This window comes from Bos indicus, chromosome 3, assembly GCF_029378745.1.
Source record: "Bos indicus isolate NIAB-ARS_2022 breed Sahiwal x Tharparkar chromosome 3, NIAB-ARS_B.indTharparkar_mat_pri_1.0, whole genome shotgun sequence".
NCBI classification, from domain to species: domain Eukaryota; kingdom Metazoa; phylum Chordata; class Mammalia; order Artiodactyla; family Bovidae; genus Bos; species Bos indicus.
The window spans coordinates 24,152,025-24,174,015 of NC_091762.1; the positions used below are offsets into that span (position 1 = coordinate 24,152,025).

General features: G+C 44.8%; 1 long non-coding RNA gene across 1 annotated transcript in view; it reads left to right on the top strand.

Annotated features, from left to right (window-relative positions):
- Window positions 1–21,991, top strand: part of LOC139182148 (uncharacterized) — a 58,191-nt gene that overhangs the window by 20,699 nt on the left and 15,501 nt on the right. The window contains exon 2 of the long non-coding RNA XR_011565713.1: window positions 4,263–4,462. This is a non-coding gene — a long non-coding RNA (uncharacterized lncRNA). The remainder of the gene's footprint in view (window positions 1–4,262; window positions 4,463–21,991) is intronic.

Here is a 21,991-nt window from a genome sequence, read left to right on the forward strand (position 1 = left end):
AAAGCTCATACAGTGACAGCAACACTGCCTGGGGGGTGTTTTGCAACCCAAATTTCAACTGTTTTTCTTGTTTTTATTCTTCATTGGCCCAAATGTAAAACACATCTTTCCTCTTTCAGTAAGGTCATTTCCTCTTTTCTCCTATCATGTACTAATAATTAGGGTGCTCTGTTATTAATTATTCAAATAAAAGGATTTATTCTAGCCCCTACCCATATTTCTCCTCTTTTATTTTCCTGCACTTCTTGTATAGAATGGCTTCTGACAGTTATACTTTTCTTAAATTCACACTTAATCATTTTGTGTAAGTGCAAACATGTGACCCAATTGCCTGTCCTAATTTGTTCATGTGTGAATATCTACATATTGAAACACATTAAAAAAAAACCATATGCTACTATATTTTCACCTTTGTATTATATTAATCGTTATGACATTACATTAATTTTCATAATAATGCGCATAACTGATTTTATTGTCAATGAATTTAATTTTAGAGTAGTAGAGGAGACAAAAGGCTTCCCAGATGGTGCTAGTGGTAAAGAAACTGCATGTAAGCTGTAAGAGATGCAGGCTTGATCCCTGGGTTGGGAAGATACCCTGGAAGAGGGCATGGCAACCCACTCCAGTTTTCTTGTCTGGAGAATCCCATGGATGTAGGAGCCTGGTGGGCTACAGTCCGTAGGGTGGCAGAGTTGGACATGACTGAAGCGTCTTAGCACAGCGTGACACAAAGGGGACAAAAGCTAAGGATACACAGTACAAAGAGGGTGTTGGGTCTGATGGTGTTGAGAACGGTCCTTGCGGGTGAATTGGAGCGGCATCTTTCCATTCCTTTGGCTCCTCGTTTTGCTAGTACCACTCTTGCTAGAGCACGGGCTGTTGAATGTAAACCTGCAGTAGAGGATGGAGTCTCCTTGGGACCCTCCTTTGTCTGTGAGTGCTGTATCTGTATGCCATCTGCCCCCCTGTCTTTCCACTAGATGCCAGCAACGTCCCAGGAGACTGCCTGGCTGTGCTGGGCCTCCCCGATGGTAATGGTTATGGTTTAGTCGCTAAGTCATGTTCAATTTTTGTGACCTCGTGGCCTGTAGCCTGCCAGACTCCTCTGTCCTTGGGATTTCCCAGGCAAGAATACTGGAGTGGGTTGCCGTTTCCTTCTCCAGGAGATCTTCCTGACCCAGGGATCGAACCCATGTCTCCTGTGTCTCCTGCATTGCAGGTGGATTCTTTACCCACTGAGTCATCAGGGAAGACCTGGGAATTTTCAGAACAACACAAGGGCAGTTGTTCCAGCTCCAAGCATACAGCAGTGCTCCTGGAGTTGCTGATGGTATCTTAAGTGTGTGGTTTCCTACCTGCCCTGGTGTCAGAACAACAAAAGGGTCAAGTTTAGGCACACAGCGAAGTATCGGGTGAGATCCATGGCATAACCACGGGTGAGATCCCAGCTTCTGTGCTGATGCCCTCACTGACCCACTCACTCACCCACTGACCCACCCACCCACCGAGTACATCTGCTGGAGACTGACCATAAATATTTACCTTTCATTAAACATGTCATCACTGCCGTTCACCCAGAGTCTCAAGAGTACCAGCACAGAAGCCAGGGGGGACTGGAGCTCAAGGCGGCCAAGAGTGAACCTGTGATTTTTCCAATCCCTGGAAAACAGTGCTCTGCATTCTGCCCTGGTCCAGGAGCCTAGGATAAGGCTCTGCCTGTGCTGACAACTATCTAGCTCTTAGATTTTGCTGAACAGAATTGAAAATGAATGAAAGGCCTCTCAAAGGAAAACTATATCTTCTCTGGATGATTTTATAAAGCTGAATTTTTGGTTAATTTTCTTTCAGCCAATAGGTTTTTGCGAATTTCCTTTTGGCAAGCTGGTTTTGCTTCTGGGTTCCTAACAGTTTTCCTCTTCCCTTAAAAATCTCCTTGCTTCCCCTCAACCTAACCATCCCCCTACCCCTTATGCCACCACCAGAAATGAGCTGTATCTGGAAATATGCATTCCTTGTTCTTCTCCAGGGACACCCCTTCCGGCCTGAGGAGGAAGCATTTCATTGTCAGACTAGCTGTCTGGGACTGTGACAGTGGTGGGCTGTCACTGGTGTCATCCTGGTGAGGCTGGACCAAAGATTTGGCTTCAGTTCTGATTGGCTGGGGCTTGTATCATAATATCTATCAAATATTTTGAGTATCATCTCTGGCAACCATTATGTGGGTAGCACATCCGTTTTAAAGAGATAATCCCTGATGTTGGTAAAGGGATACTATGTCCAGAAGCTTCCTACATTTTGCTCTCGTCAGCCTATGAGAGCCTTAGGGCAAACCCCATGTCTGTATTTTCCTTGTTTGCATCTCTAATGACTGACCTGTGTCAGACACTCAGAGGCCTAGTGGTTAAAAGCGAATGAGGACTGGTCTGGATTCAGAGCCCGTGAGATATGTGACGCTGGTGAATCCTTCCACCTCTCGGAGGTGTCTGTCCACTGGGGAAAATGACAACAGCCTTCTGTCTCATCAGGATGCAGGGAGGAAGGGGTGTCAAGGGCTTTGAACAGAGTGTGACACGTAGTGAGCACCCAGGAAGTGCTAAGGATCGCTGATGAATGAATGAGAGAGAGCTGGTTTGATCCTCACAGCTATCCCGCCAGTTCGGCATTATTATATGCAGATAACCCACATGTCCCTTGGGCCTCCATGCCCTTTGGGGAGGCGCTAGTGGTAAAGAACCCACTTGCCAATGCAGGAGACGTGAGAGATGAGGGTTCGATCCCTAGGTCGGGAAGATCTCCTGGAGAAGGGCATGGCAACCCACTCCAGTATTCTTGCCCGGAAAATTCCACAGACAGAGGAGCCTGGCAGGTTACAGTCCATAGAGTCACAAAAAGTCAGACATGACTGAAGCAACTCAGTACACACAGGCCCTTTGGAGATTTAAGTGAAATGTACTCACACCTCAATTCCAGGACTGAGTAAGCCTGATTTCTCCATAGAAATCCTTGCTTCTTACCCTTATGTTCTTACTGTTTTCTCTTCCTGACCCTCTTGATTCTCCTCCAAGAACCTCATATCAGATCCATATTTCCACAAGAATCCAACCATACTTAGCCTTTTCTGAAGTGGGTCATTTTACTGAAATTTTTACAGCAGGTCAATAGCACCCATTCATCTCCCCCCACCCCCACCCCGCCCCTCCCCAACAAGTCTCCACATGCTCTCTGGACTTTTTGGGCTCTAATACTTTCTCCGTTTGACCTTCTGCCTGACCCCACAGCCCTGGAAAGTGCTGTCCAGTTCTGGTTCTCCGGCTGTGCCATTTCTCATGAGGAGAGGTCTTGCTGGGCCAATTTGCTACTCCTCAGCCTTCCTCTCCCCAGTGTCTTACCTTCCACCCAGAATTCTGGTCAAAAACATCCTCAATATCAAGTACATCTTGTTTTGAGAAAAAGGTTTCTAGCTTGTTTCAAATCATGCAGACAATCTCCTCATGCAGACCTTAGTGAGAAGAAAGTATCTGGCTTTATCGTGTCTGTTAGTTTTTAATTTTTTATTGAAGTATAGTTGATTTATTGGGTTGGCCAAAAAGTTTGTTCAAGTTTTTCCATAAGATCTTATGAATCTTTTGGCCAACCCAATAAAATGTTGTATTAGTTTCTGCTGTACAGCAATGTGAGTCAGTTACACATATACATCTATCCATTCTTTTTAGATTCTTTGTGCATACAGGTCATTACAGAGTATTGGATAGAGTTCCCTGTGCTACACAGTAGATCCAGTCAGTTATCTATTTTATAGTATATACGTGTGTGTGTGCTCAGTCACTTCAGTTTTGTCCAGCTCTTTGCAACCCTATGGACTGAAGCCCACCACGTTCCTCTGTCCATGGGATTCCCCAGAAAAGAATATCAGAGTGAGTAGCCATGCCCTCCTCCAGCTTCCTGATCTAGGGACTGAACCCATGTCTCCTGGGTCTCCTGCATTGCAGGAGCCACTAGGGAAGCCCTTATAATATATATAGTAATGTGTATATGTCCTCTCCAATCTCTCAATTTATCCCTGCCCCACACTCTCCCTGCCACCCCTGCCCTGGGTGGGTAAGTTTGTTTTCTACATCTGTGATGCTATTTCTGTGTTGTAAATAAGTTCATTCATACCATTATTTTAGATTCCACGTATAAATGATATCATATGATATTTGTCTTTCTCAGTATCTGTTTACTTGTGGCATCCAGCTTGTCAACCCATTCCTCCACAGAGGTTGCTGATATGGAGAGGGTCCCTTTCACTGCTGGCTAAGCCGACCTCATTCCCCACTGGCTTCATCCATCCCAATGAAGCAGCCATCCCAGGAGGATCAAAAGTGGAAGCATAGAGGTGAAAGGTGACCTGGATGGTGGGCAGAATTCTCAGCCACATCTGCTGCTCGTCTTGTCTCCCCATGGGGAACCCAAGTAGGTAGGGTGGCATGTTCTCTCTTCCCCACTTCTAAGGTTTTCTGTATTTTGTAGAGAAGAGAAATGGTACATTTTCAAGTTGTTTTGCTCTAGGCTCGGACAGTCCCTCACTCTGGCTTATTTTCCACCTGGAACTTGGGAAGGCTCCTGGAGGCAGGCAGTCAGTCACAAGGAGCCCATCTTACTGCAATTAAAACCAATGGGTAGACATTTCCATCTCAGAGTTTTGAGCAATTCTTTGCTTTTCTGGAATCCACCCACCTCTACCGGGGCTAGGTAGTGAGGCTGGGTGATGGGTGGGCCTATTTGAATGGTCACATGCAGACTGAGGGCTCTCCCAGCCAGAGTTGAGCAACCTGGGTAGACCCCAGGTCAGATAGACTTTGAGGAGGAGAGGGAAGACAACATGGAGGAAAGCCTACTGGGACCCCCAGAACTCAGTCTCTGGAGGCTGAGCCCTGCAGGCCACCAGCTGTTGAGTCTTCCCTGGCTCCTCTGGACTCCAATCATTCTCATACTGACAACTTCTCCTTTCTTCTAGTCTCTGGTGAAGACTGAACCACTTCCAGAAGCTCACACCCCACTAGATCTTGCTCCAGTAGGCCCAATTTTCCAAGGTGATCTCTCGTACCATGGCTTACTCTTTTAGCTCGTTCATGAAAATCTTCTCTTCTTTCTAGTATTGCTTCTGTTCTGCATTTTCTCCTTTTCTGAAGTTGGGTCTGGGTGAGGAGGCTGCTCTCGCTCTTTGCCCCATGAAGTCATAGGCCAGTTAGCAGTGAGGTGAAGGGGAGCTTTCCAGGATCTTCCCCAGCCTCGCTGACTTGCAGAAGTCTGCTTTGTATCAGCACAGATCTCTTGTGATTACAACCCTAACCTGTGTCCCCCTTCTCTGCCATTGGACGTACCTCAGTAGAAACATTTGAGAAGCACTGGCTCTGGACAAAGGGGCTCAACTGGGCTGCTTTTCTCCTAAGCCTTAGGCTAGAAGCCTGAACAAGCCTTTGGGGCTCACACATGGTCTACCTCACCAGGAAACTTCACAGACATGTGGGTTCCAAAGCCTCAGATCATAACAAGGTATTTGCTCACCTGGGGCTCTGTCCCTATAAATCCCTTGGAGACTTGAGCCTTGTGGGAAGGTAGTCACAAGCCAAGGAACCCATGACAAGTTACCCAAGTTCTCTGAGCCTTGATTGATTTATCTGTAATAGGAGAGCTATAGTTTGTATTTTATGAAGGACTTTGATGAGAATTAAATAGGATGATGTGTGTGGGAACCTAATATGATGCTTCCTATGTGGTGGGTCTTCTGGATTGGCTTCTTGTTCATCCCTTGTTAGACGTCATACTGCATTGTAGGCAGCAGGGCAATGCCTCATGCTCCCAATTTCTACATGTTCCCTTCCCTTTCATCATCAGAGTCTGTCTGACCTTAGTCCTATCCCCTCACCGCTTTGTTTGCAGAACTGATGAAATAAGTCAAGCTAGGGTGGGATGAAATTCAGTAGACATCACTATCATGCGTTATTTGATCAGACACTGTAGGCTGCATTCACCAAATTGATCCTCACACCTCCCCCACTCCCAACTTCTTTCTTGCTAGTAGAATCTGATTTTTTTCCAGGTGTATACACTCTTCCATGTAGCAATGTCCCCAGAAAACTCCATCCAATTTCCAACTCAAGGGTTAAAGCTGATGGGAAGTCCATTCTCTAAGCCAGTACTTAGTTTGGAAGTGGGCATATAACCCTGTTTCTGTCAAGGATGGGGAGGAAATGTTTGCTCTGGGAGCTTTCGATAAAGGTTTCCTCATTTTTTTCAGAGTTGCCACTGGAAGCTGCCATGTCTGTGAGTGTCATGTACAGCTTCTGTGCATGCTTGTCACCTTGAGGAGGGTATGTGTCTGTGAGTAATAGCATGCCTGTCACCTTGAGGAGGGTCAACCCAGGTTGTGAGCCAACATGCTGAGGCTGGCAGAGGACAAAGACAGAGAGACCTTGGGACATTGCTGATGTCCTTGAGCTGTGTCATTCCTCAGCCCTGAGACATTCTAACTTCTTGTTATGGGAAGATAACAAACTGTCCATTAGTTTAGATCTATTTGAGTGTTTTTCTGTTACTTTAGCTGAGACATTCTGAATGATACAGTGAGATACCAGATATGGGTGTGGAAGATGGAGAGAGGAACATGGCAGAATGTTAATTCCCAGGGAGTGTAAAATCTACCGGGAAAGGCAGTGTGTGTGTGTGTGTGCCTAGTTGCTCAGTGGTCTCCTACTCTGCGACCCATGGACTGTAGCCTGTCAGGCTCCTCTGTCCATGGGGATTCTCCAGGCAAGAATACTGGAGTGGATTGCCATGCCCTCCTCCAGGGCATTTTCCCAAGCCAGGGACTGAACCCAGGTCTCCCACATTGCAGGCGGATTCTTTACTGTCTGAGCCACCAGGGAAGCCCATGGACACTGGAGTAGGTAGCCTATCCCTTCTCCAGGGGATCTTCCCAACCCAGGAGTCAAACCAAGGTCTCCTGCATTGCAGGCGGATTCTTTACCAGCTGAGCTATCAGAGAAGTCCCAGGGAAGGCAGAGGAGGACACAAAAATTTCTGAGAAGGGCTTAAGTAAAGGCATGGAAAACAGAGTGGGAAGAGAAAGGAGGGCTGGTTGTAATTCAACCACAAAACAATCTGTAGATCCACAGTCCTCTTTCTCAAAGTGAGACAGCTTGGCTTGTTTTTCTGACTAGCTAAGCAGTGGCCTGATAACATGAATCTTTAAGTGTTTTTGTTTGTTTGTTTGTTTTTCCGCTGTGCTGGGTCTCCGTTGCTGCGTGAGGGCTTTCTCTAGTTGTGGTGAGCGGGCTCCTCTCTAGCTGCAGGGCACGGGCTTCTCATTGTGGTGGCTTCTCTTGTTGTGGAGCACAGGCTCTAGGGTGCATGGGCTTCAGGAGCTGTGGTGTGTGGGCTTAGTTGCTCTTCAGACTGTGGGATCCTAGTTCTCAGACCAGGGATTGAACCTGTGTCCTCTGGATTGGCAGGCAGATTCCTAACCACTAGACCACCAGGGAAGTCCCGGTATTGAAGCTCTTAAACATGCAGGTGGTCAGTGGTGGGGCAGGTGGAGCAGGATGAAGGTAAGACAAACTTTTCTAGAGGGGTTTTTCTAGCCAGTTCTTGCTAGGCAGAACCCACTCCATGCTCTCAAAGACCTTCCCTGACCCCAAGACCTAGGTCTTCTTTTCCTGGTTCAGTTTTATCCTGGGGCAGGTAAAGCAGGAAGAGCAGGAGGAATAGTGGCCTTGGAGCCTAGATCCAGTTCCAACAAAGGGCTTTGTTGCTAGAAACATGAGGCTCAAGGGACATTGCCCGTTTTCTTCCAGCAGCCTGACTCCGCCTCAGGCCTTCCCAGGCTCCTCTTACCTTGCCCACTACCATCACTCCAGCTTTCCACCCATCACAGGTGGTGGTGGCTGTGGTCTAGGAAGTTCAGTAGAAGAGACAGACAGCAGGAGACCAAGGTGTGAGATTCCTGAATGCTGAGGGCACGGTAAAGTGGGGCTCTGGCCAGCTTCCTGTTCCCTCTGTCCTGGAATGCTGAGTGCTGGAATTGAGTGGTGGCCAGCAAAACAAGAACTGGAAGAAAGAGCCCAGGGTTTCAAATTCTGGTGCTACCCAAGGACCGAGTCTGGCAACAGGGTAATACATGGGCTACAGCTTGGGCAGGTCCAGCTGTATTGAGTTCTAGGTCCACCTCTTCCCAGCCATACTGTTTTTGCTGACCTACTGAAGCTCTCTGTGCTCCCATTTCCTCATCTGTGTAAGGCTTTACTGATTAGCAGTTACTTAAACAAAAGGGTGTCAACTGAAAAAAGATGCCCAATGTGAGAGTTGTGAGTTAAGTTTTATTTGGAGCAAAATGAGGACTGCAGCCCGGGAGACAGCATCTTAGATAGCTCTGAGAGACTGCTCCAAAGAGGTGGTGGTGGGAGGTCAATATATAAAATTTGGTGAAGGGGGAGTTCAGTGCAATCAAGCACTTATTTTATGAAAGGTTTTCTGCTACTCATGAGAAGCTGATGCCACCATGCAAGGATATACTGCTTTTCAAGATATGAAGAGATGCAAGGATTGGGGTCATGAAATCAGTGTCTGAGAATGTTTAACTATGTAAAGACCTGTTCCATCAGTTTCCCTGGAGCACGGGCTGCCTCACGCTCCACCCTGAACTCTCTTCAGGGTGGGTTAAGGGTCAATAGCTGTGGCAGCACAGGGTTCAATCTCCACAGAGGTAGATGGCAAATGCCCTTGGCAAGTGCCAATTTGTAGTTGACAAGGGCTAGAAGGATTCAATAAATGAAAAAAATGTGTATACAAGGTTATAAGGGTGCCTGGCCCTGAGCTGAAGTGCAACCAATGTTAACCACTGTTGTTCTAGAAAACTGCAAACCTATAGGCCTGGAGGGAGGCGATTATTCTGTGGCATTAAAATGATCAGGTAATTGAGAACTTAACCTTTCAAACAATGAATGTCTTCTTTATGTTCAAAGGTTTCTTTTCAAAAGGGATGTCTATAATCATTGTCTTTACTTTCTTTTATTTTCCAGTCAGGCTTTGGTTTCTTGCCTTAACAATTGAATCCAAGCTTGATTCTCAGGTCTCCTCTTGAGCTGTCAGTGCCATTAAAGTGGTGGTGGTTTAGTCATTCAGCCCTGTCCGACTTTTGTGACCCTGGGGACTGTAACCCACCAGGCTCCTCTGTCCATGGGATTTCCTAGGTTAAAACACTGGAGTGCTCTGCTGTTTCCTTCTCCAGGAGATCTGCCTGACCCAGGGATTGAACCTCTATCTCCTGCATTGCAGGTTGCCTCCTGCCTTGTGGGTAGATTCTTTACTGACTGAGCCACCAGGGAAGCTGGCATTAAGCTAGGAGGTCACTATTTCTTTTAACTCTTTCTTCCTTTGGCCTTTAGGACATAATTATATCACATATTTCCTCTTACCTCTTGCTGGTTCATCCCCATTTTCCTGATTTTTTCATGTTGAAGCATCCCAGGACTCAACCTCACAAATTTCTTCATCCCAGAGATGGAAACTCCATGTTTCTAGCTTCTCAGGTCACTTTCATCAGGTCTCTCCCAACACTCAGTCCAAACAAGAGGAAGTGATCACTGACCATGCCCACACACCCTCCAGATCCGTGGGGAGTTTTTGTGGCTCTTCATTCTGATAGTGCTTCATCTGGCTACAGTGCTAAAAGAGAAATAGCTAGGAATTATGACAACCTGTGAAGAAAGAGTCAACTAAACCAAAGACAATGAGATCAACATCACAAAGTTTAGTTCAGTTCAGTCACTCAGTCGTGTCTGACTCCTTGCGACCCCACAAACTGCAGCCCGCCAGGCCTTGCTGTCCATCACCAACTGCCGGAGTCCACCCAAACCCATGTCCATTGAGTCGGTGATGCCATCCAACCATTTCATCCTCTGTCATCCCCTTATCCTCCTGCCCTCAATCTTTCCCAGCATCAGGGTCTTTTCAAATGAGTCAGCTCTTCGCATGAGGTGACCCAAGTATTGGAGCTTCAGCTTCAACATCAATCCTTCCAACGAACACCCAAGACTGATCTGCTTTAAGATGGACTGGTTGGATCTCCTTGTAGTCCAATGGACTCTCAAGAGTCTTCTCCAACACCATAGTTCAAAAGCATCAATTCTTTGGTGCTCAGCTTTCTTTAGAGTCCAACTCTCACATCCATACATGACTACTGGAAAAACTATAGCCTTGACTAGACAGATCTTTGTGGACAAAGTAACATCACAAAAAGGCATGTTTAATCTCCCTTCTTCTCCCACCTTTTCTACTTCTTTTTCTGTTTCATATTTGTCCATATAGTCAAAGCTATGGTTTTTCCAGTAGTCATGTACAGATGTAAGAGGTGGATCATAAAGAAGGCTGAGCACCAAAGAACTGGTGCTTTCAAATTGTGATGCTGGAGAAGACTCTTGAGAGTCCACTGGACAAGAAGGAGATCAAACCAGTAAATCCTAAAGGAAATCAACCCTGAATATTCATTGGAAGGACTGATGCTAAAGCTTAAGTTGCAATACTTTGGCCACCTGATGCAAAGAGCTGACTCATTGAAAAAGATCTTGATACTGGGAAAGATTGTGGGTGAGAAGAGAAGGGGATGACAGAGGATGAGATAGTTGATTGCTCACTGACTCAATGGACATGAGTTTGAGCAAACAAGTGGAGGACAGAGGAGCCTGCATGTTGCAGTCCATGGGGTCACAAAGAGTTGGACACGACTTAGTGACTGAACAACAACAATCTGTCCTTTCCTGTCTTGTGGATGGACACCTTACATATGCACTGTGAGCCCATCCTTGAATCCCTACAACACTCTCACTCACTGCCTTGAGCAGAACAGTGTCTGCTGAATAAATAGGTGGAGAATTTTCTTCAAGGATCCATTCTTACCTAGGGAATCCAGCCTGAAAGTTTTATTTTGGTGGGAATAAAAAAAGAGGTTTGGGTAGAATGACTAAACCACATTGGTCGTCTTTCAAGAAGGCATACATGGTGGCTTGGTGGTAAAGAATCCGTTTGCCAGGGCAGATGACATGCGTTCAATCTCTGGTCTGGGAAGATCCCACATGCCACAGAGCAACTAAGCCCATGAGCCACAACTTCTGAGGCTGTGCTCTAGAACCCGGGAGCAGCAACCCCTGAGTCCACATGTTCTAGAGCCTATGCTCCATAACAAGAGAAATCTGTGCACCAAAACTAGAGAGGAGCCCCTCCTTGCCGAAACTAGAGGAAAAAAATCCCATACAGCATCAACGACCCAGCACAGCCAAATATAAAATAATAATTTTTTTTTTAAAAAAGAAGGCATACCTGTGAAATGGAAAGGAGATTTGAGAAGGAAGACATATGGCTTCTCTTCCTGACTCTCTTAGGTTCCACATTCTGGAAAATAACCCCAAAGTTCCCTGCCTTTATTTTTGTTTATCATGAAAAATGAGACTGAGTTTAAGTGGGTCAGGACCTCACATACCAAGAAAATGGGGAATCAGAAATGCTTGGCATCTGGGGGGAGCGGGGTGGTGGAGGGGTAGAGTAAGAGATTTAATGCTTACCTTGTTTTTCTTTTTCATTATGAAAATCACAAAGTCAGATAAAAATCCTTGCTTCTGTTTTCCCGAGGACTTATGGCTGCTTGCTTGAGCTCTGCAGAGAGAAAGAAGTCTTATAAACAGATACAATGCCCACTATTCTATATGAAAATGAATTTAAGGACCAACCAGGACAGGTCCCAACCTGTACAGAGCCCAGTGAATGAATAGAACCACATTATAAGGTTCTCCAGAGAGTGGGGTAAAAGGAACCGATTGTCTTCCTAAAATATACCAGCAAGAATGCAAGCCTTAATTAACAAAGCCCAAGGTTGATTTTTCTTGCTGCCTTTTTCTCTGAGAGACAAATCATAAGAAATGAATGAGGCTGAAAACAAATGAGAACCATATTTGGAAAGCAAAGCATAGTCTAACTCTTGGCTGAGCTGGTTGCAAAGAGCTAAAGTTCTTTAATCATCTCACTGGAGATGTAGCCAAAAAATGCAATTTGAAACACACACACACACACACACACACACACATACACACACGCACACACACACATTTCCACACCATGCCCTCCTCCTTTTTCACTGTAGATGAATCAAGATGGTGGAGACAGGATATGATCAGAACCATTCCTGCTCTCCATGACTTTATAAAAGGCTTTGGCAATAGGTAATCTTTGCTGCCATGGTCTGGGGAATTCATCTATCAATTCCTATTCTTTAAATGTTCACTGTGCGTGGTGCATTAGCTGCAAGGAGCAAACAAGCAGTTGGAATAGGTAACGGATTGTGAATATGCTAAGATGGCAACCTGTTTAAGATTCAGATTCTTCTAACAGATGATTTTTTTCTAGAAGAAGATGAATTAGTTTGGCTTAAAAGAAGAACATTACTACATCTGAAGGTGGGGATGGGGTGGGAGGGGAAATGACAACTTTATGAGAATTAAAATAGTCTCTTATTAGCTAATAAATTGAGGAAGCACAGAAGGTTTTCCTTGCATCTGGGTTAGCCACGTCAACTTCGCACAGAGGCAGAACTGGTGGCTGAATATGGTGGTGTGATTTCAAGATGGTTCAGTATACAGTCCATTTCACTCCACCCCACAGTACCTGACAGTTTGCTTAAGGCTTGAAAAATTACTGTCTTTGTTAACATAGAGACAGAAGACATATCTATCTTGCTCTATGGAAGTGGGTTAAATTAAATATGGGCTTTTCTAATGAAGCCTAACTTAAAATGATATTAAATAAATCTAGCTTATTGTAGGAGAAGGCAATGGCACCCCACTCCAGTACTGTTGCCTGGAAAATCCCATGGACGGAGGAGCCTGGTAGGCTGCAGTCCATGGGGTCGCTAAGAGTTAGACACGACTGAGTGACTTCACTTTCATTTTCCACTTTCATGCATTGGAGAAGGAAATGGCAACCCACTCCAGTGTTCTTGCCTGGAGAATCCCAGGGACGGAGAAGCCTGGTAGGCTGCAGTCCATGGGGTCGCACAGAGTCGGACATGACTGAAGCAACTTGGCAGCAGCAGCAGGCAGCTTATTGTAGGAACATTTTTACCCAACTCATGATGTTTCTGTTTGTTAAAGGGAGCTCATTTAGTCTAACTCCTGGCCCCCATTCTCTCTATTACTCTCATTTCCCTAGGGGAGGATGGAGTATCTTAACTGACTGAAATATCTGGGTGTGCTCAGCTCTGCTCCACCCTTCTTCCTCTTGGGAGAAGCAGCTCAGAGAGAGGAAGGATTCTATCCTGCTCTTCTGGGGGAGGGATCTTTCTCCTCAGTGGGGTCCAGTGTTGGCAGATCTACTTGGCTGACAGACAACCATATCCCCCATCCTGGTCTCTGTTACAAACGAGGGAGATTTATGTCTCGACTTGACCAGGCTTTTGTTTTACTGTCAGTTTGTACAGAACACGGGCACAAAAGAGGAGTGTTATATACTGGGCTCCTTCAGACGCCCCAGCATGGTTTAAATATAAAGAAATCTGAATAGAGAACTTGAAAATGTTAGTTCTGATCCTGTCCTGGCTCTGTCTTACTTTCAGTTCAGTTCAGTCGCTCAGTCGTGTCCGACTCCTTGCAACCCCATGGACTGCAGCACACCAGGCCTCCCTGTCCATCACCAACTCCCGGAGTTCACCCAAACTCATGTCCATCGAGTCGGTGATGCCATCCCGCCATCTCACCCTCTGTCACCCCCTTCTCCTCCTGCCCCCAACCCCTCCCAGAATCAGGGTCTTTTCCAATGAGTCAACTCTTCACATGAGGTGGCCAAAGTATTGGAGTTTCAGCTTCAGCATCAGTCTTTCCAAAGAACACCCAGGACTGATCTCCTTTGGGATGGACTGGTTGGATCTCCTTGCAGTCCAAGGGACTCTCAAGAGTCTTATCCAACACCACAGTTCAAAAGCATCAATTCTTCGGCGCTCAGCCTCCTTCACAGTCCAACTCTCACATCCATACATGACCACTGGAAAAACGATAGCCTTGACTAGATGGACCTTTGTTGGCAAAGTAATGTCTCTGCTTTTGAATATGCTATCTAGGTTGGTCATAACTTTCCTTCCAAGGAGTAAGCGTCTTTTAATTTCACAGCTGTAATCACCATCTGCAGTGATTTTGGAGCCCAAAAAACGTAAAATCTGACACTGTTTCCACTGTTTCCCCATCTATTTCCCATGAAGTGATGGGATCAGATGCCATGATCTTAGCTTTCTGAATGTTGAGCTTTAAGCCAACTTTTTCACTCTCCTCTTTCATTTTCATCAAGAGGCATTTTAGTTCCTCTTCACTTTCTGCCATAAGGGTGGTGTCATCTGCATATCTGAGGTTACTGATATTTCTCCCGGCAGTCTTGATTCCAGCTTGTGCTTCTTTCAGCCCAGTGTTTCTCATGATGTACTCCGCATATAAATTAAATAAGCAAGTTGACAATATACAGCCTTGACGTACTCCTTTTCCTATTTGGAACCAGTCTGTTGTTCCATGTCCAGTTCTAACTGTTGCTCCCTGACCTGCATATAGGTTTCTCAAGAGGCAGGTCAGGTGGTCTGGTATTCCTATCTCTTTCAGAATTTTCCACAGTTTATTGTAATCGACACACTTAAAGGCATTGGCATAGTCAATAAAGCAGAAATAGATGTTTTTCTGGAACTCTCTTGCTTTTTCCATGATCCAGCAGATGTTGGCAATTTGATCTCTGGTTCCTCTGCCTTTTCTAAAACCAGCTTGAACATCTGGAAGTTCACGGTTCACATATTGCTGAAGCCTGGCTTGGAGAATTTTGAGCATTACTTTACTAGCATAAGATGAGTGCAATTTTGCGGTAGTTTGAGCATTCTTTGGCATTGCCTTCTTTGGGATTGGAATGAAAACTGACCTTTTCCAGTCCAGTGGCCACTGCTGAGTTTTCCAAATTTGCTGGCATATTGATTGAGTGAAGCACTTTCACAGCATCATCTTCCAGGATTTGAAATAGCTCAACTGGAATTCCATCACCTCCACTAGCTTTGTTCATAGTGATGCTTTCTAAGGCCCACTTGACTTCACATTCCAGGATGTCTGGCTCTAGGTGAGTGATCACAAATCATGATTATCTGGGTCATGAAGATTTTTTTTGTACAGTTCTCCTGTGTATTCTTTCCACCTCTTCTTAATATCTTCTGCTTCTGTTAGGTCCATACCATTTCTGTCCTTTATCGAGCCCATCTTTGCATGAAATATTCCCTTGGTATCTCTAATTTTCTTGAAGAGATCTCTAGTCTTTCCCATTCCGTTGTTTTCCTCTATTACTTTAGGTGTTTAAAATTAGGGGGAAAGCAACTTCTCAAGGGGCTTCCCTCGCAGTTCAGTTGGTAAAGAGTCTGTCTGCAATGCAGGACAGAGGAGACCCGGGTTCGATTCCTGGGTTGGGAAGATCCCCTGGAGAAGGAAATGGCAACCCACTCCAGTATCGTTGCCTGGAGAATCCCATGGATAGTGGAACCTGGCAGGCTACAGTCTTAGGGTCTCAAGAGTCGGACACGACTGAGCAACTAAGCACACACACACAACTTGTCAATATTTCAGTTTTCTTGAATGTAAAAGTAGTTCCTAAGATCATTACCTTATAATTATACATGTAATAGAATGTCACCCCAAGACTTATGTTTATATAATAATGTGTTCTGTTAGAGACCTTTTCCCAGCCAGAGAAGATTTCAGGGCTTTGTAAAGACAGAGCCCGAGGAGTCTCTATTATTTACATAAGAGTTTGCGGATCAAGTTGTAATTTTCCAGAGAAGAATATAATTGGACCTTCTAGGTTTTGAGCCTTTGTAAAACTGACTACCTCCTTGAGAAGGGGAAGTCTTGCAAGAGGTTAAGAATTATTCGCAAAAGGATCCCCAGTGTCTTCTGGGAAAACAGGGTCTGAGATCTCAACCTTGTGTCCCAATAATCAAAGTTATGATGATACACTGGAGGTGGATGAGGCTAACCCTAAGCAAGACCAGGGATGTGGAAGATTGATGAAGTCCCTGAAAATGAAATTATCTTGAGAAAGGGGGGGAATTGAAGTTGATAGCTGGAGCTCAACACAGAGCTGATGGCACACAGATCAGTTAACAATGAGCACACTAGTACTGCCTAAAAAACAACCACATAACACATATGGGTTGTTGGCAAATTAATAGAAATACAGCTGTAAATGTGCCCCAAGTTGATGACACAAGTAATTTCACATACAAATGGAAACCATTCACACGTGGATCTCTGACACTCTCCTCTTCTTCCCTTCACTTTCCTGTTTATTCTTAGTTTTCCTGAGTTTATAGTTATAGATACTGAGGAAGGGGAAATCTTGATTCCTATGGGAAATGGTCAGTGTTGTGGACCAGAGGAATAAGTATCATTCTGTTTCTTCTCTTCCTGAAAATCAGTTTTGGAATAATCCTTTCACACCCATTTCCAACAACTGAGTGTGTGATGTAAATTTAGCCTCCAAGACTTCACTCAACCAGGGCAATAATTTCATGTTCCCTGTCTCTTGTTCTGGAGAAGGCGATGGCACCTCACTCTAGTACTCTTGCCTGGAAAATCCCATGGACGGAAGAGCCTGGTGGGCTGCTGTCCATGGGGTCGCTAAGAGTCGGACATGACTGAGCGACTTCACTTTCACTTTTCACTTTCATGCATTGGAGAAGGAAATGGCAACCCACTCCAGTGTTCTTGCCTGGAGAATCCCAGGGACGGCAGAGCCTGATGGGCTGCCGTCTATGGGGTCGCACAGAGTCCGACATGACTGAAGTGACTTAGTAGTAGTAGTCTCTTGTTCAGAGGAAGAATCCTTTCTTCCAACAAGGCCATGGGTCCTCTGACAAGAGACCACTGGTTCTGGCTGCTACATGTTTATAAAAGAGCAGAGGTTTGAGATCAGAGGATACTATTCTGCCTGCACTGGCCCCTCCTCCCTTGGTCTGTGGGACCTTCCAGCATATCCTTCCTGTGGTACCACGCTGTCCAAAATAGGGAGTCACGCAGATTAATGAGCAAACATTTTAAATGAACAAATAAAAATTACAGATCTTGTCTGCTGACCAGGGCCTGAGGCCATCTCAGTCTACACTGCCTATTTACAGCTTTTAAAGGAAAGGACAGGTCTGCTGCTCAGTTGAAGTCTGGTTCTCTGCGGTCAGTGCTTCACGGACATTTACAAAGAAGAAATGGGAAAAGAATTAAATGGTTTGTGAATGTCAATGTACTTTTGTACGGGGAGGATATGAAGACTGGGATAAGGTATTGTAAAAACATTAGCTTTATATGGACACAGAGGAATGACTTGTGGTTGCCAATGGGGGAGGGGTTGGGGAAGGGTTGGGGTTAGCAGATGTAAGTTATTATATATATAGAATCGATATACAATCAGGTCCTACTGTATAGCACAGGGAACTATATTCAATCTCCTGTGATAAACCATAATGGAAAAGAATATAAAAAAAGAATGTACACATGCATAATTAAATCACTTAGCTGTACAGCAGAAATTAACACAGCATTTTGTAAAACAACTATATACTTCAATTAAAAAATCATTGAAAGACAACAGCTTTTGCTTTTTTGTTTCAATTATATTTATTGTTACAAACCCTGGAGGAAGGCATGGCAAGCTACTCCAGTATGCTTGCCTGGAGAATGCCATGGACCGAGGAGCCTGGTGGGCTACAGTCCATGGGGTTGCAAAAAGTCGGACATGACTGAAGCAACTTAGCAGCAGCAGCAGCACTGTTATAAAGGTTAACAATATATAGTTACATGATTTAAAATTCAAAGGTACAGATGTTATCCTTGATAAATTCTTCCCTCTAATCCCAAGAATGTATGTTTTCAAGTGATCAATACAGATATAAATCCTGGTCTAACTGATGATTAGCAAGGTGAGCTGGGTAGTTAACTTAATCTCTCCAGTCTTGTGTAGTGGGAATAGTAATACATCATAAAGTTGTTATGATTAAATGAGATGATATGTATAAAGTACTTGACATAACATTGACACTGGATAATGATAGACAATAGCTAATGTTAACAACTATTCACTTCACAAAACAGACTCAGGTGGGCAAACAAACAAACAAAAAAATGACTTCTATCTTTCCTATTTATAGCCTTACTTTCTTTCTTGAGTCTCAATCAAACCGTTGGAGAAAAGTTAACGTAAATATTTGTGATTTCTGAGTCATCCTGGGTTACATGGTTGTTGTGTGGGCGGGTATCATGGTTAAGATTTCCTTCTTCTCTTTTACCTTCTCCCAGCTTGGTCTTTGTTCCACTGGGGAAAGGGCTACCCACCCCTTCTCTGGCTGCTGTCATACTTGCCAACTTGGTGTTGAGGGCTGGGATGGGTTCTGGGCATCTACTTCTCAGTATTGGTTTGCCTTGGTGCTCTGATGGGAGGACCCTGTCCCATATCCATCTGAGATACCCACCCACACAACAACCACCCTCTGAAATGCAACTGCAGTTCTTCAGAACTTCAGTAGTCCTGTTCAGGGGCTGCAAGATTCCGATGTGGCATTCCCTCATGCTGGTCCCAAGGCCCCATGGGCTTCCTCTCTCCCAGCTATCTTCTGTATCTCACTCAAGAGCCTTGGGTATTTTCAGATGGTCATGCATACCCCTTCAGGGATGCAGAAAACTCAGGGTAGCCTCTGGCTCCATTATGGTATGCCACCATTTTTACTCCATTGTTGATACACAGCACTGTGTCATGCCTGCAGTCTTTCTAGACTTCATGCAGGAGGTAAGAAACAGATCCTCTCCATCTTCAGACCCCCAGTAGAAAGCATGCTGTCCAGTAATCCTCGTGAAAGTGAAAGGCACTCAGTCATGTCCAACTCTTTGCGACCCCATGGACTATAGAGTCCATGGAATTCTCCAGGCCAGAATACTGGTGTGGGTAGCCTTTCCCTTCTCCAGGGGATTTTCCCAACCCAGGGATTGAACCCAGGTCTCCAGAATTATAGGCAGATTCTTTACCAGTGAGCCACAAGGGAAGCCTAAGAATACTGGAGTGGGTAGCCTATCCCTTTTCCAGGGATTTTCCCAACCCAGGAATCAAACCAGAGTCTCCTGCATTGCAGGCAGATTATTTACCAACTGAGCTATCAGGGAATCCTGGTGTGGAGAAGTTTGTTTGCTTGTTTGTGCTAAAAAGGCATCTATGGATTAAGGAGAGGGGCTTCCCAGGTGGCTCAGTGGTAAAGAATCTACCTGCCAATGCAGGAGATGCAGGAGATACGTGTTCGAACCTTGAGTCAGGAAGATCCCCCAGAGGAAGAAATGGCAACCCACTCCAGTATTCTTGCCTGGAGAATCCCATAGACAGAGAAGCATGGTGGGTTACAATCCATGGGGTCACGAAGAGTTGGACAAAATGGAGCAGGCAAAGAGAAGAGCATTGGCCTTGATATGAGAGGACCTGGGTGAAATCCAGACACTGCCTCTTCATTGCTTGGTCACCTTGAGCACTAAATTCTGTTGAATCAGGGTTTTCTCATTTCAAATTATGAACAAGGATCACAACACCTTCTCTCAAGTTTGCTGCAAAAATTTTCAGGTAATGTTTTGAAAGTGGTTTAATATCTGTAAAGTTGACTAAAATCTCAACTATGGTTTTCCCCAGTCTTTCATACAACTAAACTATCTTACTATTGAAAGTCAAGCAAAGAAAATGAGAAGAGAAAAGTTACCAGATAGGCTGACAAGATTACTCTTGATTAAAGATGCTGAAACAAAAGCTGGTTGGTAATGAAGCCAACACAAATAGGTAATTTACAAGAAGAGTTTATGAATTTCTGATTTAAAATCCTATTTTAAATAAAATAGGATTTCAATAATAATATCAATCCCTTAAAGAAATTTAGAGGCACTTAGCTGTGATCTGATATTTGACAAAATAATTTTATATATCTGCTGTGAACTTAATTGCATCATTCTGAAACCCATGTGTTGAAAGCCTAGCCTTCCTGTGATAACCTTTGGAGATGGGGCCCTTGGGAGATAGTCAGCTTTAGATAAGGTCATGAGGGGTGGGAACTAGTGCCCTTACAAGAAAAGATGTCAGAGAGCCAGTACAGTTATTATACAGTTATTTCTAGAAAGAATGTAGGAAAGTTTCTGGCAGTTTTCAAATATGTATATAGTGAAGAGTTATTTTTCTTCATCTTTGTTTTTTGTGTGTGAGAAACTCAACCAGTTCTTCTCTTGTCTTCTCTAGTAAGTCGTAAACTCATTGAAAACGGTAACAATGTCATGCTTGCTTTTGAATGATATGCAAACCCTAGATGAGACCTACTTAGGCTTCTGTTCTCATCTTGCAGCTGTCATTGTGTCACTCAGTAGCTGTGTGACTTCAGTTTTTACCTAACCTCCCTGAATCACCCAGTTTTCTCATTTGTAAAGCAGGGAACATGCCTGCCACACAGAGTTGCTATGAGTATCAAAGTGAATGGGGGAACATCTTTTCCATACTGCTTGATTCTCAGCACGTGCATAAGCAGAAGGTATTGCTAATTTAGCCAAAAGAAAATGGAGCCCAAAGAAGTTGATCATCTGTAGCTGATGAGAGGAAGCTGGGCTCTCACAGGGTCTGGGAGGTTCAGAAGCTATGCAGACACAGGCCTAAGTCTCCTAGGAACACAACCTTTCCCAGGGGAGCACAGAGGAGCTCAGAGATGCTCAAAGACCAGTGGGACCTTGAATCAGGGAGATAAGCAGGAAGTTGCCTTGAAGCCATGAGTCAGTTCTCCTCTAAGGCCTCGTTAGTAATAATGGATGTGCCCTCATATCAAGACTATGACTTCAGAGCTTGGGGTTCCCTCTCCTGTCCCCAGTTCTGGGCACCCAGACAAAAGGGTCAATGCTAGGGCATGACCATGAGGGAGGAAAATGAAGGCACAGATTTCTAGGAAGGAGTGTGTGTGTGTGTGTGTGTGTGTGTGTGTGTGTGTTGGCAGCAGGAGTGAGTCCAAACCCAAGACCTTGAGAACAGAAAGCAGGGAAACCCAGGATGAACACCAACACCAAGGCCAAGGGCAGAAGCAGCCTGAAATAAGGAGAGGTTTGAAGCTGGAGGGGAGTAGGAACTGTTCTCGAATGAGGACAGGAAGTTCCTACCAGCTGCTGAAGGTAGCACGACAGCCCCCCAGGCTTCCCAAGAGGGCAGCTGGAGCACGGGACACACACGTGCAGGGCTAGTTCACACACAGGCTGGGGCCAAAATTTCATCTCGTGAGCTATCCTCATGCTGTTCCTTCTCATTTTGATTCCTTTCTAAAATTTCCAGCAAAGCAGTGCCCTGCACATCACAGGGATTAAACCTTTGCTGACGTGAACTGAAAGTCATTTTCCATGGGGCTGGGATTCACCTGGGGCCTCCTTGGAAGATCCGCTTTATCTTAAATTACATTCAGAACAGTAAATAATCCTTAGAATGTGTTTCACAGGAGCAGGACACTCATTTTAGTGTCCTGGACATGGTCCAAGGGATTGTAGTCTAAATTCTCCATTTCATACGTTCATGTTTCTAGCGTGGCTCAGAAAGTTCATTCCTGGGTTGCAATGGATTGTGAAGGAGGAAGTAAGAACTCATTTTCAGCCCTACCACAGACTCTTTCTGTTGCTCTGAGTCCCCGAGCAAGCGATCTCCTAACTCTGCTCTCAGTTACTCCATCTGGGAAATGGGAATAATAAACTCCCTCTTGAAAACATGAAAATGGATTAGAGATAATATTTTCAAAGTGATTTCCCAACTAGGTAAAAGAATGCTGCATATTTCATAGATACTCCCAGGGACAAGCTCACACACATGTAAAACCCATCTTCTTTCCTCTGGAATTGAGAAAAATTATAGAACT